General features: G+C 35.8%; 1 long non-coding RNA gene across 1 annotated transcript in view; it reads left to right on the top strand.

The window, feature by feature from the left end:
- The window catches only part of LOC124605096, a 56,173-nt gene extending 40,895 nt beyond the window's left edge, over nt 1-15,278 (top strand). The window contains exon 3 of the long non-coding RNA XR_006978596.1: nt 15,195-15,278. This is a non-coding gene — a long non-coding RNA (uncharacterized LOC124605096). The remainder of the gene's footprint in view (nt 1-15,194) is intronic.
- Nucleotides 15,279-15,786: the final 508 nt, after the last annotated feature.

Genomic DNA, 15,786 nt, shown 5'->3' with positions numbered 1-15,786 from the left:
GCTTGGCTTTAGGAAAGGTAAAGATTGTAGAAAAGCAGTTGTGACAAGGCAGTTGATAATGGAAGCAATGCCGAAGAAAAATCAAGATACGTTCATAGGATTTGTCGACCTGGAAAAAGTGTTCGACAACGTAAAATGGTGCAAGTTGTTCGAAATTCTGAGAAAAATAAGGATATACTTTAGAGAAAGATAGGTAATATACAATATGTACAAGAGCCAAGAGGGACAATAAGTGTGGAAGACTGAGAACGAAGTGCTTGGATTAGAAAGGTTGCAAGGCAGAAATGTAGTCTTCCACCTCTTCTGTTCAATCTCTACATCAAAGAAGCAATAATGGAAATAAAATAAATTTTCGAGAGTGGAATTAAAATTCAAGGTGAAAGGATATCAATGATAAGATTCACTGATGACGTTGCTATCCTCAGTGAAAGTGAAAATAATTACAGGCTGTGTTGAATGAAATGAATAGTCTAATGATTACAGAATACGGATGGAGAGTAAATCAAAGAAAGATAAAAATAATGAGGTGTAGCAGAAGTAAGAATGGGGGGAAATTTAATTTTAGGATTGATGATCACAAAACAGATGACGTAAGGAATTCTGCTACCTCGGCAGCAAAATAACCCACGACGGACAGAGCAAGGAGGACATTAAAAGCAGACTAGCACTGCCGAAAATGGCTTTCCTGGCCAAGAGAAGTCTACTGGTATCAACCATAAGCCAATCTGAGGAAGAAATTTCTGAGAATGTATGCTTGTAGCAGAGCGTTGTAGGTTGTGAAATATAGACTGCGGAAAAACTGAAAAAGAAGAGAATTGAAGCATCTAAGATGTGGTGCTACAGAAGAATGTTGTAAATCAGGTAGACTGATAAGGCAAAAAATGAGGAGGTTCTCTGCAGAACTGGTGATGAAAGGAACATATGGAAAGCACTGACAAAAAGGAGGAACAGGATGGTAGGACAACTGTAAAGATATCGTGGAATAACTTCCATGGTTCTAGAGAAAACTGTAGAGGGTAAAAATTGTAGAGAAAGACCGAGTTTGGAATACATCCAGCTAATAACTGAGGATGTAAGTTGCAAGTGCTCTGAGATCAAGAGGTTGGCGCAATAGAGGAATTTGTGGTGGACCACATCAAGCGATTCAGAAGACTGATGACGACACAAAAAAAAAAGTGTGAATCATATGTTGCAGGAAAAGGTTAGGTGGACCTGTAGAAGGGATGACCTATACTGTGTTTTGGAGATAAATTTTGAGAGGAACACTAGCACTGTCAGGATTGTAAATGATTGAGGAGTGTCCAAACAGTTCTTAGAAGGAATGGCAGTGAATTCTGTTTTCTCATTAGTGAAGAGTTCTCCAAACTAATGAAATATAATGAGACATAGCTTGATCATATGGATTAATGAAATAGATGTGTCCATACACAAATGAAAGTAGAAAGTATATCTCAGAGCTTTGCCATTAATAATATGGGCTTGTGATTGTCTCACAGCATGTACTTCACCAGATACTATGTTGCGAAATTCATTTAAAATAAATATCAATGGCCTATATATACAACTGGGTTAAATCAGTGCAGCAAGATGGTGATCGTCTCATTAAGCCTGAATAGGCAACACATAGTTTTTCTTATATGTGTACTTTAATGTATAGCAGTGATATTGATAGAACCCTTATTTAACCAAATTGAAATACTGCTTATTGATTGTTTATAAAGCTAAAAAAGCAAATAGTTTGCACATTTTTCAGTAACTTTAGTTAAAACACAGCTTAAAACATAGCAATGGTATGCAATGGATGCATGCTGGAATCATTGCCGTAACTATAATTTAAGTAATAGATCGGAGAAATACCTCAAATGTGACCTGTGACAAAGGTGTGGTTACTGATTGTAAATGAAGTTCTGGCATTCACAATAGGCAACACAGTGAAAAGGGCTTAGAATGAACTTAACTGAATGAGTACTTGGTATAAATGAATTATGTTCATGATTTGAAATTGAAGGAATTAAATAGCTGATAGAAATGATTGATTAATGTGGCAGGTGTAATTCTACAGAGAGTTTTCGGGAAATAGTATCTTTTATTCTGTTAAGAATGTTACATATTTAGGGCGACATCTTTCATCAAAGGACAGGGATATGAGATGTAAGATATCACTTTCATGAAGTGACGTATTGCACAATGTTAACAGTATCAACAAATGACACTCACCAACATACAGTTAAATTTTATTAATAGTTTTAGGGAGTTCTGTACATGTATATTGTGTGGAGATATGGTATGGTTTGTGCATGTTAATGAGTGTGAGAGAAGCAGTGATTCTGCAACAAGTGGCCACCTCTGTACTTTTGTTAACACTCAATGGAATTGTCAAAGGTAAACAGCATACAATTGTATATGGGCAGGGTGGCAATTCTTCTGGAAACTCTGGAATTGTCAGGGAACGTCAGGAATGTCATAAAATCTCAAGAAATTCTGTGTTTTTAACCTAGCATTGAAATTGAATTTTAGTGAGGTTTACAAAAGACAAATTTTAAAATAACTACTATTTCAAAATGTGTTAATTACAAGAACATTATCCCATATGAATTATTGATGTTTAAAAGCTGCAGCTAAATTACTGCTTATGGCTGGTATATAGGTGCCTCAAGAGGGAAGAAAAGTCATTATTGTGATGTGCTGCCCCCCTCCCTTCCCCACAGCTCACCATTAATTTATCAGTTTATCAGGGGCTTCTTGACACCATCTTCCTCCTCACATCTAGAATTCTCAGCAATTTTTTTTTTTCTTTCCTAGCTTGAATTGCCTCCCTGATGGGAATTTTGATAGCTGTAAGTTGGAAGAATATAACCATGTCTTCAGAATGATACTTCAGTTCAAACTCATTTCCCTGGCCCCCTCTCACTGTTATACATTTGATTAGTACTAACAGAATATAAAGCCAACTGTTCTGCGTGAATGCTATCCCAGTGTCCATCTTTGTTGAAACCCTAATTGAGTAAATTTTTACACGTGAACAATATTTGGAAAAGAGAGAGAGAAATACTTGAGTTAGATAAATATATGATTAAATAATAAAGTACCGGTAGTATATTAAAACACCAACAATGGAAATGAACAAAAAGAAGTAGGTAACAGATTTTAAAAATTGTATTAATTATTTTAGCACATACAATTTGAATATAGCAAAGTGCATTTCACTGAAGGCTGGAAAGAGATAAAGGTACCTTTAATGCCATGGGTATCACTGCTTATTCTGACACAACAGCTGAAATTGTGGCTTAAAGTTCATCACTGCTCCTTTCATGGTCCCTTGATGTAGTGAAGAACTGAAAAATTTTTAATTGCCACCAGTGTTGAAAATGATGATTAACTGCTTAATCCAAAAGTACCATAACTTCTCTCTGAACACCAAACCAAAAACTATTCAAAGTTTTTCCTTGAAAATTCAGATTTGTGATTGGAGTCACAGGGCAGCTCTGCAAATCTTTCCTGAGATTTTAGGAAGAGGTGGTTCACATGTTCCATTCCAATAACAAAGGTTTCTGAATGCAATCTAACTAATTGTAATTTGGTTGTGATAGAAAATAAATCTGAAAATTATTTTTTCATATCAAATTATTGATTATAATATGCTTAACCAAATCAATATCAAACATAGTATCAAGAATAAAGCTATCTGTACATGAAAATATTTCATATTAGTTATTTTCTACTTTATGCTCCCAGATATTTAATTTAATCGTAAGAGCCTGGTTTTCGTGTTTCAGTGTAAATATATTGCATTCTCCCCACTCCCACTCTCATAGAGACATATTTAGCTCGTTGAATTTTTTAAAGATATCTGACATGATAATTTGTACAGCCAGTTTGTAGTGTGGAAGATATTGACTTATTCAGAATTTCTTTTAGACAAAGATAATATTATTTGATCTTTTAACACCATCAGTTTCTAAGCCTGTCCTCATGGCATCCATCACACTTCTGTATGCAGAAAAACTGTACTGAAATTTGATTCTGTTTCATCAAATAAGTTTGAGAAGAGAAGACTTTTATATGCTTGACATATAGTCAGATTGATAATTTTAATTACATTTTGTAATTGAGCATTTAGATCTGCAGAAATCTTCTTACCCAGTAAAGCTTCTTGATGAATCAGGCAATCAGTAACATGAGTAGAGTCACTGCTTGCAGATTTAATTTTAATATGAAATCAAGCTATTCTCACAGTTGTTGTTCTTCCAGCATCTGTGGTATGTATGTTCAGAACAATTTCATTCATTCTTACTCCCACTGGTAGGTAACACAAGTTCTTTGCCTACAATATGTGGTTTCTTAACCTATTAAATAAGAAACTTCATATGGACCAATTTTGGCTTTTCTGTGATTCCAGTAGCCATTCAAAAATCTCTACAGTTTTATTATGGTGGAAAGAATGTTTGTATAAGTTTCCGTTCTAAGGCTGTACAGACCAGGATCGGTAGTATGCCAATTGGGCAAAATCATGTGAGCATTGAGGCAATCATCCCTCAGATGCACCAGCATATATGCATAATATGTGAGCATGTTTGTGTATAGAACTAAATGATTTTGTTACAAGTGTAAAAAATTACAACTTAAAAACAAAATTTGTTAAGGCAGCAAAAGAAGTGGCAAATAATAGATTTGTTTTGGGTAGTGAAAACAAATCAAAGGCATTAGGGTTAGTGATCAAAGGTGAAACAAGTGCCACAGCAAGTGGTGATGATATTTCTGAAATCAAGATATAGGACAAAACTGTTGTAAACGTTGCTCGAATTTAAATTTCTGAATTATTTAATGCATTCTTTGTAAATGTAAACAAATCGAACATCAATGTAGCTAATTACATGGATAAGGTAAATTACTGTAATACTGAGCAATTTGAAGGTGAACTTTTCAGTACATTAAGCAAAACTACTGTAAAAGAGCAAAACTACTGTTAAAAGATATAGAAAATATGATACTATCACTAAAAAGAAAACAGCAGGATGGGATGGGATACCTGTAAAAGTGTTAAAAACAGCCTCTAAAGTAATTGCACAACTACTATCTACAATAATTAATTAGTCCCTTCAAGAAAGTTACTTTCTAGACACACTTAAGTATACAGCAGTTAAGCCACTATTCAAAACAAGGCGCAAAAGAATATATGGGAAACTATTGCCCAATCTCTCTTCTTCCATCACTATCAAAAATATTTGAAAAGGTAGTTACAATACAAATTCAAAATTTCATAGAAAAATTTAAGATAATCTCAAAGAATCAGTATGGATTTCAAAAAGGCAAAACGCGCAATATCTGCTATAAACCATTTTGTAAATAAAATTAGCTCCTCTCTAGACAACCGACTGCACGCCACAGCAACTTTTTGTGACCTATCAAAAACCTTTGGTAGTTGAACCACTCCTTGTTAGTCTTTAAACTGGAAAAATACGGAATTATGGTTACTGTATTAGAAGGGTTAAGTCCTTCCTAACCAATCGAAGACAAAGAGTGGTTATACCGTCAGAGAGAGGAACTTATACTTTAGAATGGAAAACTATTTCACAAGGAATACCACAATGTTCTGTCTTTGATCCCATTGTGTTTCTATTTTACATAAATAATCTAGCACATAATATTGTCACTCAGTTTTATTTGCAGATGACACATCTGTAATCACTGAAAGTAACAGCACTGACCAAATTCCTCAAACTGTGTTAAATACTTTAGAAAAATTAGATACCTGGTTTGCTTTAAATGGATTAAAATTAAATGTGTAAAAGACTCAGTTAATGCAGTTTAAAACAAAACAAGCAGGATTAAATTATATTCAAATCAATCGCAAAAGCCAGGATTTCCAGGAAAGTAACTGTTTGAAATTCCTAAGAATGCAACTGGATAAAAATCATGGGGCTCACATTTACGGTACCTTGGAAATAAATTAAATAGCGTAGCATTTGCAATGAAAATATTGTACAATGGTAGCAGTATGGACATAAGAAAAGTAGTACATCACAGCTACTTCGAATTAGTAATATGGTGCGGAATTGTATTTTGGAGTACCTCTTGCCGCATGTGCCGAATACCAAAATTTTGGAAAACAGTCATTAGAAATATGCTACTTCAAAATATATATTTTGTAAATAACTCTCAAAACAGTAGAGAACAAAATATTTATATGTACAACTATTATACCAAAAGTAGTGGAGAGCTGGCAGATGTTTTGTGTTAAAGCTCCCTCTTAGTGTGTTAAAATTTAGTTGACACCCACACACTTATGGGCTCCCTTTAACTTAAAAAAAGACGAAAATATGATATTTAGGTTAATTTTTACACTTACATTTTTTTCTGATTTGGAAAGTTACATAATGCTATCTTTTCTGCCATATTACCAGATACTACTAATGTAGTTACAAACAGTATCTTCTCTGCTCCAGCTATCTGTATTATGTAAATATTTATTACTAAAAAAGTATGAGTTTTTATGAATTACTTACTCAAAAACCCCTGACTGAAAACTTTTGAGACTTACCAAAAATATTGTTTGGTTAATATGTTAGCAGTCAGTGCAAACAGAGTGGGCAATATTTTTCTGTGTAAAGTGTTAAAAAAGTTTGACATTTTGCATATTTTGCATCACTGAATTTATAGTATAAAATATGCATGTTGGCAACACTGTTTCCAGCACTCTTCATAAACCGTTCTGCATCGAGTTTTGTGTTTGGTTTGAACTTTTTATTACATCCATTGTCAGTGAGTAAATACAGTAGTGAAAGAGTGAGGGGGGTGTATGGACTACGAAACAGATACAAGAAGGTGGTGTTTATGAAAACTGAAGAATACTTCACAGTTATTGGAAATCTGTCAGAGCTTTCCAGAAATATCTTCATCCTCAAGTAACGGTATTTTTATGACATCGATTGTGCAGGAATTGCTACGCTCACTACAAGAAGAAATTTAGTGACAACCCACCTGAACGATCACCATCACCTGAATGTGAAACTGAAGAAGACATTTCAGATGTTTATATACCTGGGTGTAAAGTTGTTGATGCATTGAACGTTAGCATTTCTGCTGTAGCCCATACTATACCCACTCTTAAACATCCAGGACAGGTAAGAAGCACAAGAAGAAAACAGTATGTAAAAAGAAAAGTGGAAGAAATTGAAACAAATTTTACACAAGCAAACATCATCAAAACTTTATGAAGTTTATAATGTAGATGCACTTGGTGCAGAACCCGAAGATAGTGTGCATGAATCTGATGTTTGGTCTCAAAACCGAAATACTGCTATCTCAGCAGCCACTTTACTGAGAAGGTACAGTCACTGACACTGATACCAGGTAGCAACTCTAAGCAACAGATACAGAAATACTTACCCACAGCCTCACATTATTTGATTTCAAAAGCTCATGAAATAAAGAATGAGAAATGTATTTGGACATGCCCAGATTCTTACTGTGGGCATCCGTTGTAAGGTGATATGCTTACCGTTGCTCTAGAATATTACATAAGTGATGACAAAGATTGCAGCAGGCAAAGTCCTAACCAGGCTGGTGGTATCTCTGTTAGTGGAAATAGTGAAAAGGTTAAAAAGATATATGACAAAATCAATAAGAGAAGCAGATTTCCTAATGAAAAAGCAGAATACAAGTTTAAAAATTGGTCTCACAAAAATCTAGTTCTTACGACCAAAATAGGTAAAAAACCAGCCAGTGCAGAAACTATGCATATGGGTTTACTGCACTAGTTTGAAACCTCTTTGCTTTGCCATAAGCAGTGTCACAGAAAAGAAGTACACAGAGATGGGCCTGATTCTTTTGTGTATACAAGAGTCACAAGATAAATGTTGCAGGAATGTGCATTGTGTCCTGGTGCTGAAGTGATGACTGTTGAAGCATTGACAATGATGTAACCTATGCATTGTGGGAGGAAGGAGAGTTGGTGAAGAAGACAATAGAGCCAGAGAAATTTGTTACAGAGGTTAGACATTGGGTCATTAAAGGAACAGCTCACCAGCGTATCCGGAAGATTTGGAGACAGGCCATAGTAGAAGTAAAATCAGCCACATCCCTGAATACTGACACATTAGCTCTTCATTTCAACTTTGATGAGAACTGGTCTGTTGAACTAAATTCAAAGTTACCACTGCCACTTATCACAGGTATCAATATTCACATGCTGCTCACTTCCTTGGAACATCAAACTGTTTTGCTATTGTCAGCGTTGATATTATTCATGACAGTGCTCATGCATCCTACGCTGTCAGTACAATAACTGATGACATAGCATCTAGAGGCCATGCAATTCCTAAGCATGTGTATGTGACTGATGATGTAGTGTTTCATTTTAAAAACCGCTTTCAGCTTTATGATCTTGGTCAACACTGTACTACAGGAATTAAGACAAAAAATGGATAGTTGCAGCAACAGGTCATGAAAAAAGTGCATGTGATGGGGTAAGAGGTCTCTGTAAACATCTTGCAACAAGATGTAATCTTCAGCATGGAGCTGCTGATGCTATAAGAGATCTACTGGATTTGTACACACTATATCAACATTAGTAACAAACATGAAACTCTTAATTCTAATGAAAGCACATTAAGGGAATTCTGTTTAAAAAAGAGAGAAGAGTGGTCTACTATGAAGCCTGTGGTGGGAATTCACTCAAGTCATTACTGGGTTGCATCCTGGAGTGACACATACGTTGCAAGAATGGTCCTCCACAAAATGCAGCCTGTTACTCTGTGAAAAATGCAGAGAATGTAGTAAACATCAGAAGACTTTTTCATTTCCTGTGTGTATCACAATCAGTGGGAGGTGGGGGGGGGGGGGAGGTGGGGGAGGGGGTTGGAATGATAATAATTGTGTCTCATGAGCTGCAAGATATAACCATCTCCGTTATAACACCATATCATCTTGCCAGTACTTTCAAACGGCCATCATCAAAAGATCAGTGTGCAGTTCCCATGTCCCAAGTACTGCTCTTGTTGGATCATCCTTGTCCGTGTGCAAATTCAGCTCAGTTATACAATTTCAATGAGAAGTAGGTGAAAAAAACGAATGAACTCTTTTTCAGCAGAACAGTGTTGATTGTTACATTGTAGACAATTTTAATTCATGGCAACTCATGAAGAAGTAAGATGATGATAGAAGACAATAATAATTTGTGAATGCTATCATAAAAAGAAAAATGGGTATAAAATTCTATACTGTATCTCATTTTTGTTATAAAATGTTTCAAGCAAAATTATGAATTGTTTTCCCACTCACTTATAATGCTGTAAAGTAATTGTTTTGATTCAGGAATATCAGTTTCCATGACATTTACTTAAAATCAGCAATCAATTTAAATAGTTAAGTGACCACAATTTTTTGAGCTTGTAAGTAGAACTATGTCTACTTAAAAATTGTCTCATGTTTTGTATAGATAGGTATTGTCCACACTGATTGTACATTCCCTAAGTACAATGACCAACTAATGCACCATGAAATTTTTAGAACATTTAGGATGGAGGTTTTGGAGAAAATAATTTCTAAATAACCAAAAAATTTCAGATTCTCTTCATCTTTATGTACAAATATTTTGATAGTTTAAGAATTTCATGCATTAATGCCATAGCTGACAGCAGTCCTTCCTCTTCATCATTTCTCAAGACAGTTAACATTCCCTAACTATTCATACTTTCAAAACATAATTTTGAAATTCGAAAAAATTACAAATTTTCATAGTTTATAAAAATATTTAAATAAAGCTTAGAGGTGTGTATGTATTAATCATGTCTCATTGTATTGGGAATAAAGTATTTACTGAAAATAAATTCAGATCTCTACCAATTTTGGTTTCTTTATTGCAATTGTTCAGTTTTCCCTTTGTTACGACATTTTCACAAATACTCTCATTTAGAGAGGTCTGTATTGTTTTAATGAATCATCAGAAACTCAAAATATTGTAGTTTTGGAGAGGTATCATGTGGAACTTCAACATATATCATTTTCAGCAAACTTTGAAATAGTGATACGACACATTCACTGTTGACCTGCATGATTTGAGATGAAATCGACCAGCAGATCATTTTCAATATTATTACAACACCACAAATCAAAATAATTTTATGCTGCCCATCCATCATTTAAAACGTTATGCCTGAACTCCACACTAAACCTGATATATTTAAAAAATTCTGGAACATTTGCAATGTAGTGCCAGTGGTGTGTTGGAGCAAAATGTGGTTGGCATCTCTGCAAACACCTGTGTTTAATGTGTGATTGCCAGAAGTTTCATTGTTGTATGTCTGTTAGTTGCTGATCAGTGTTGTATCGGGTAGAACATTGTGTCACATAGTTAGCTAATTTCGAGATGGCAGAGTTAGAGGAGCAACGTGTTTGCATTAAATTTTGTGTGGAACTCAAGAAAACCTTTACAGACACACACCAACTGATACAGGAAGCCTACGGTGATGAGTGCTTGATGTGTACTCAGGTGTTACAAATGGTTCACATGCTTTAAAAATGGAAGTTAAAGATGAACCTCATTCAGGACACTCTTTGACGTGTACAGACTGCGCTCATGTAAGGAACGTCAGTGAATTTATGCGTGCCAATCAAAGGCAGGCTGACTGAAAGATTGCAGAAGAATGTAACATTTCAGTTGGATCATGCCATGAAATCATGACACAACATCTTGTAATTCCTCACGTTGCCACCAGGTTTGTCCCACGGCTCATGAGTCAAAGCCAGAACGACCTTCGCCTTGCAATCTGTTAAGAGCTTTTTGATTGCTTAAATGAGAATGAGATGTTCCTCGAGAGAATCATAACTAGTGATGAGTTGTGGATGATGTTGAGACCAAGGTTCAATCTTCACAGTGGGCTGGGGAAGGTTCTCGAAGACCAAAAAAGCTCGTCAGGTCAGGTCAAATGTCAAAAACCTTGTTGCTAGTTTTATTTGACTTTGAAGAATTTGTTCACCATTAACTAATGTCACAGGGACACACTGTCAATTAATGGTACTATCGGAACATGTTGTGATGCCTGCAAAAAAAAGAAAAAAAAAAAAAAAAAAAAAAGTTAGAAGAAAACGGCCTGAAATGTGGCGAGACAGTTCATGGCTCTTGCATCACAATAATGCACCTGCACATTTGTCCCTGTTGGTGTATCACTGTTGCACAAAATATGATGTCACTGTGCTTCCCTATCCTCCCCACTCTCCAGATCTGGCCTCTGCAGCCTTTTTTTAATTTCCAAAGTCGAAAATCCGTTTAAAAGGATGAAGATTTGCAGTGATGAACTAGATAAAAGAAAATTCACAGACAGCGTTTTGTGTGATCCAGCAAGAGGTGGACCAAGACTGCTTCCAGAAATGGAAACAGCATTGGGAACGGTGTATCAATCATGGAGGAGAGTATTTCAGAGGAGACCATGCACAGTAAGTAACAAGTAAATGTAGAAAAATTTTGTGGACAAAGTTCTGGAATTTTTTGAAAAGACCTCATATGGGTATGAAAATTTACAGCAAAGTGAAAGGAAGAAAATTGGTCAATATAAATTTTGAAATGCTGAAAAAAGCTTTATTTGAGAAACTAGTGCAGAAATGTTACAATTCGGTAGAAGAATTCGTGAAGGACAACCTGAAAGTTTGAGGAGGAGAGAGCAATACTTAGGACTGTTAATATTTAAAATTTTGTTTCTTTCTATCAAAAATTATTAGTTGTATATTAAATACATATTCAGTACAGTATATTATGTTAATGATATCATAAGAAAAATGTAAACCAATTTTCATGTTTTGACTGAGATCCAAAAAGCATCTGACTCAGTGCCATTCCTATGCTTTTTGTCAAAAGTATGGCCATATGGGGTATCAAATGAAATTTGTGACTGGATTGAGGACTTTTTGATAGGGAGGACACAGCATGTTGTCTTAGATGGAGAGTCATTGTCAGATGTAGAAGTAACTTTGGGTGTGCCTAGGGAAATGTGTTGGGACCTTTGCTGTTCATATTGTACCAGGTGGTTATAATTAAACTTTCCCTATTTAACACTTAATTACATGAAAACTAATTAGCATATTATTACCAAACTTGATAGCATTAATGTCCAGAGTATGAGATGCATGATTTCCATGTGTTACAGTGCCCCTGTCCAGTTCCAACTATGGCCACCAGGTGCCATGATCCATCATTGGAATTCATAGTCTCACACACCTGCCCAGTTGCAGTGCACTTGTTGACATGTCAACATGAGCTTGGATAAAAGGAGCAGGGCATTATTGGTGAAGCTTTATTATCAAAACAACAGTAATTCTGCAGCTTTACTTCAAGAATATCACCTGCTGAAAAGTTTATGGAAGGGTCCTCTTTCTCTGTCTGTTGTACGGAGCATGATGAAGAAACTCGAATCAACTAGAGAACTGGGCAACACTCTTGGAAGAGGCAGATGACCATTTGCACCACATGTGGCTGATAAAATCACTGTTGCTATGGCAGACAGCGGTGCACGCAATTCTGGATTGTCAGGCAGTGTCCATGCTGTGTCATGACGGTTGAACATCCCGTGGTCCACTGTATGGAAGATGCTTCGAATCATTCTCAAATAGTATCTGTACAAGATCCATATCATACAGCAGCTTGCACCACAGGATGCACAACAATGAGTTGATTTCACTCTCCACTTTCTTGCAAGGATTGCAGTTGATGAGGGCTGGCCCTGGACCATCTTATGAACAGACAAAGCTCATTTTTCTCTGTTGGGTGAGGTGAACACACAGAACTGCCAAGTGTGGAGATCATCAGCTCCAATCACTGTGCATGAAGTTCTTCTGTATGGTGAATGTGTCACGGTATGGTGTGGCTTCACAGCTATGTTCATCATTGCACAATCCTTTTTTGAAGAGGTTGGTGCTCGAGGACCAAAGATGTGCAGTGTGACTGGCTGGCATTATTGCAATATGCTTCGCAGCATGTCATACTCGCCCTATGGGAGAGAGATGCATTGAACTCAACAGGTTTCATACAAGATGGGGCCCCACCACACGTCACTCATGAAGATCACCTGCTTCTCCGAAACAAATTTGGAAATGATCAAATTATCAGCTGATCATTTCCAGATGCTTGGCCAGCACAACCACTTGATCTCACTCCTTGTGATTTCTGGTTGTGGGGCTACCTGAAGGACAGGGTTTACCAGGGGAACATTCACACATGTGCTGATCTGAAGCATAGCATATCAAGAGAAGTAACCAGGATGCATAAGGACATGATTCCTTCTACTGTGCAGATTACAATCTTGCACTTTCAGACTCTTCTGGACACTGATGGGCGCCATATTGAGTCTCTTTTGGAGCAGTAATGGTACCAGTGTGTAATGGTGTGATGCATCATAGCAGCACATCAAAAGTGTTCAATTGAATGAATTCTGCTTTATTTCTCTTCCCCGTGTGCTTGACATTAATACTACCAAGTTTGGTCCTCATATGGTAATTATTTTCCATGTTATAACATGTTGAATAGGGAAGGTTTAATTATAACCACCCAGTATATTAATGACCTTGTAGACAATGTTAGTAGTAAAATCAGGCTTTTTGCAGATGATGCAGTTATCTATAATGAAAGAAGCTGCGTAAATTATCAGTCAGGTCTTTATAAGATTTCAGTGTGGTACAGAGATTGGCAAGTAGCTCCAAATGTTCAGAAATGTAAAATTTTGCACTTCACAAAAGAAAAGTAGTATCCTATGACTATAAAATCAATGAATCACTGTTGGAATCATCCAATTTATACAAGTGTCAGGGATATGAAATGGAATGATCACATAGGTTCAGTCATGAGTAAAGCAGGTGATAGGCTTCTATTTATTGGTAGAATACTGGGGAAGTGCAGTCAGTCTACAAAGGAGATTGCTTACCAATCACTTGTGTGACCGGTTCTAGAATATTGCTCACATGTGTTGGACTCATACTAGATAGGACTAACAGGGAATATTAAATACACAGAGAAGGGCAGCACGAATGGTCACAGGTTTGTTTAATCCATGGGAGAGTGTCACAGAGATACTGAAGTAACTGAACTGGAAGACTCTTGAAGACAGACATAAAGTATGCTGAGAAAGTCTATTAACAAAATTTCAAGAACCATCATTAAATGATTACCATAGGAGTGTACTACATCCCCTACATATTGCTCACATATGGATTGTGATGATAAAATTAGAATAATTACTGCATGCCCAGAGGCATTCAAACAATCATTCTTCCGTGCTACAAACGTGAATGGAACAGGAAGAACTGTGCCCTCTGCCATGTACCTCACAGTGGTCTGAATAGTATAGATGTAGGTGTAGATGTACATCAAGTTAATGACTTGAAATTGTATGTTATAAGAAAATAAACTTCTATTCTTCTGTTCTATTTTGTCCTACAAGTTTTGCTCTCTTGTTCCTGGTTCTATACATCCCCTGCACTTTTTCACCAGTCACTTGTATAGGGGTTAGATGCAAAGTGAATAATGGAAAATCCAGGTTGGAGTATCAATAATATTTTTAAATGGATAGATTTCTACTCACCATAAAGGTAACACACTGAGCTGCAGGCAGGAACGACAGAAATACTGGAACACATTGAGCTTCTGACCAAAGCCTTTTACAGAAAGGAAAACACACACACATTCACACAAGCAGGTGCACCTCATATATATGATCACTGTCTCTGCTCACTGTGGCCAGAAACAGGACTCAGTGTGTCATCTTTACAGTGAGTAGCAGTCTGTCCTTTTCGAAATATTGTCAAGGTGCAAAGCAATATATATATAGGAGAGGTATATATTATTCCACTGACTATTAACTAGAACAAACCAAAAATATTTTGTTCTTAGATGATAATTGTATCAATCTCTGATTTTTAGTGGAGCACTGTTTAGGACATTTAGGAACATATGGCACTTTTATGATTTTGTTTCCAAACAACTTATAATATTAAAACACAAGAAGAAAAGAGAACTACATGAGAATCATGGTCATTGCTCTACATCACTTTTGTTCTCACTTCATAGAAAGCAAAGATTGAATCTCATTTGTCAGTCACAGTATTTAGTGCTTGAGTTTACAAATACATTATATAGTGTTAGTAATTTATTTATTTATTATAAAGTTTTCTGGACTGGCATTACTGACATATTTTGATACTTTCAGAGTCCAGCACACCCGTAAAATTTCTGGAATACTGCAAGAATATTTTCAAAGTATGAATACCACTTTTGTGTCATTTGAAAGAACTAGAGACAATCTAATTTCTCGAAATGATTCCATTAAGGAGAATTATGAACAACTGATAGAAAAATTTGATGTTTTACATAGCAGACATCTCAATGAGGCAAACCACTACAGGAAACTCTGTATGTAAAGCTCCATTGCTATATTGGTATAGTTGCAAAGTTTTATAAATTAATTTGAAACTTGATATTTTGTACACTTAGATAATTTTAACTTGTTGTCACTTAAAAGTACCAGCATCATTCATCTGTGATTTCTTTTTATAGCATTTGACGAATCATTAATCGGGAAATGTTTTCTCACCTTTTACAGAATTTATTCAAAACTCATGAAAGATTATGTCATCAGTTTCAGATTTACACTAAGGAATGTGCTGTAATTAGCTGGAACATTTTAAGTGAGCTAGATGTTTAACAAAGTAATATTATATAATTTTTTCAACCTGGTGCATGGAGAAAGCAAGCCAGCAAAACTTAATTATTTATTGTCCTATTTTCTGCCAATTCCCTTC

The sequence above is a fragment of the Schistocerca americana genome, chromosome 3, assembly GCF_021461395.2.
Source record: "Schistocerca americana isolate TAMUIC-IGC-003095 chromosome 3, iqSchAmer2.1, whole genome shotgun sequence".
NCBI lineage: Eukaryota > Metazoa > Arthropoda > Insecta > Orthoptera > Acrididae > Schistocerca > Schistocerca americana.
The sequence above is the reverse complement of the archived record's forward strand: the minus strand, read 5'-3'. Positions and strand labels throughout refer to the sequence as shown.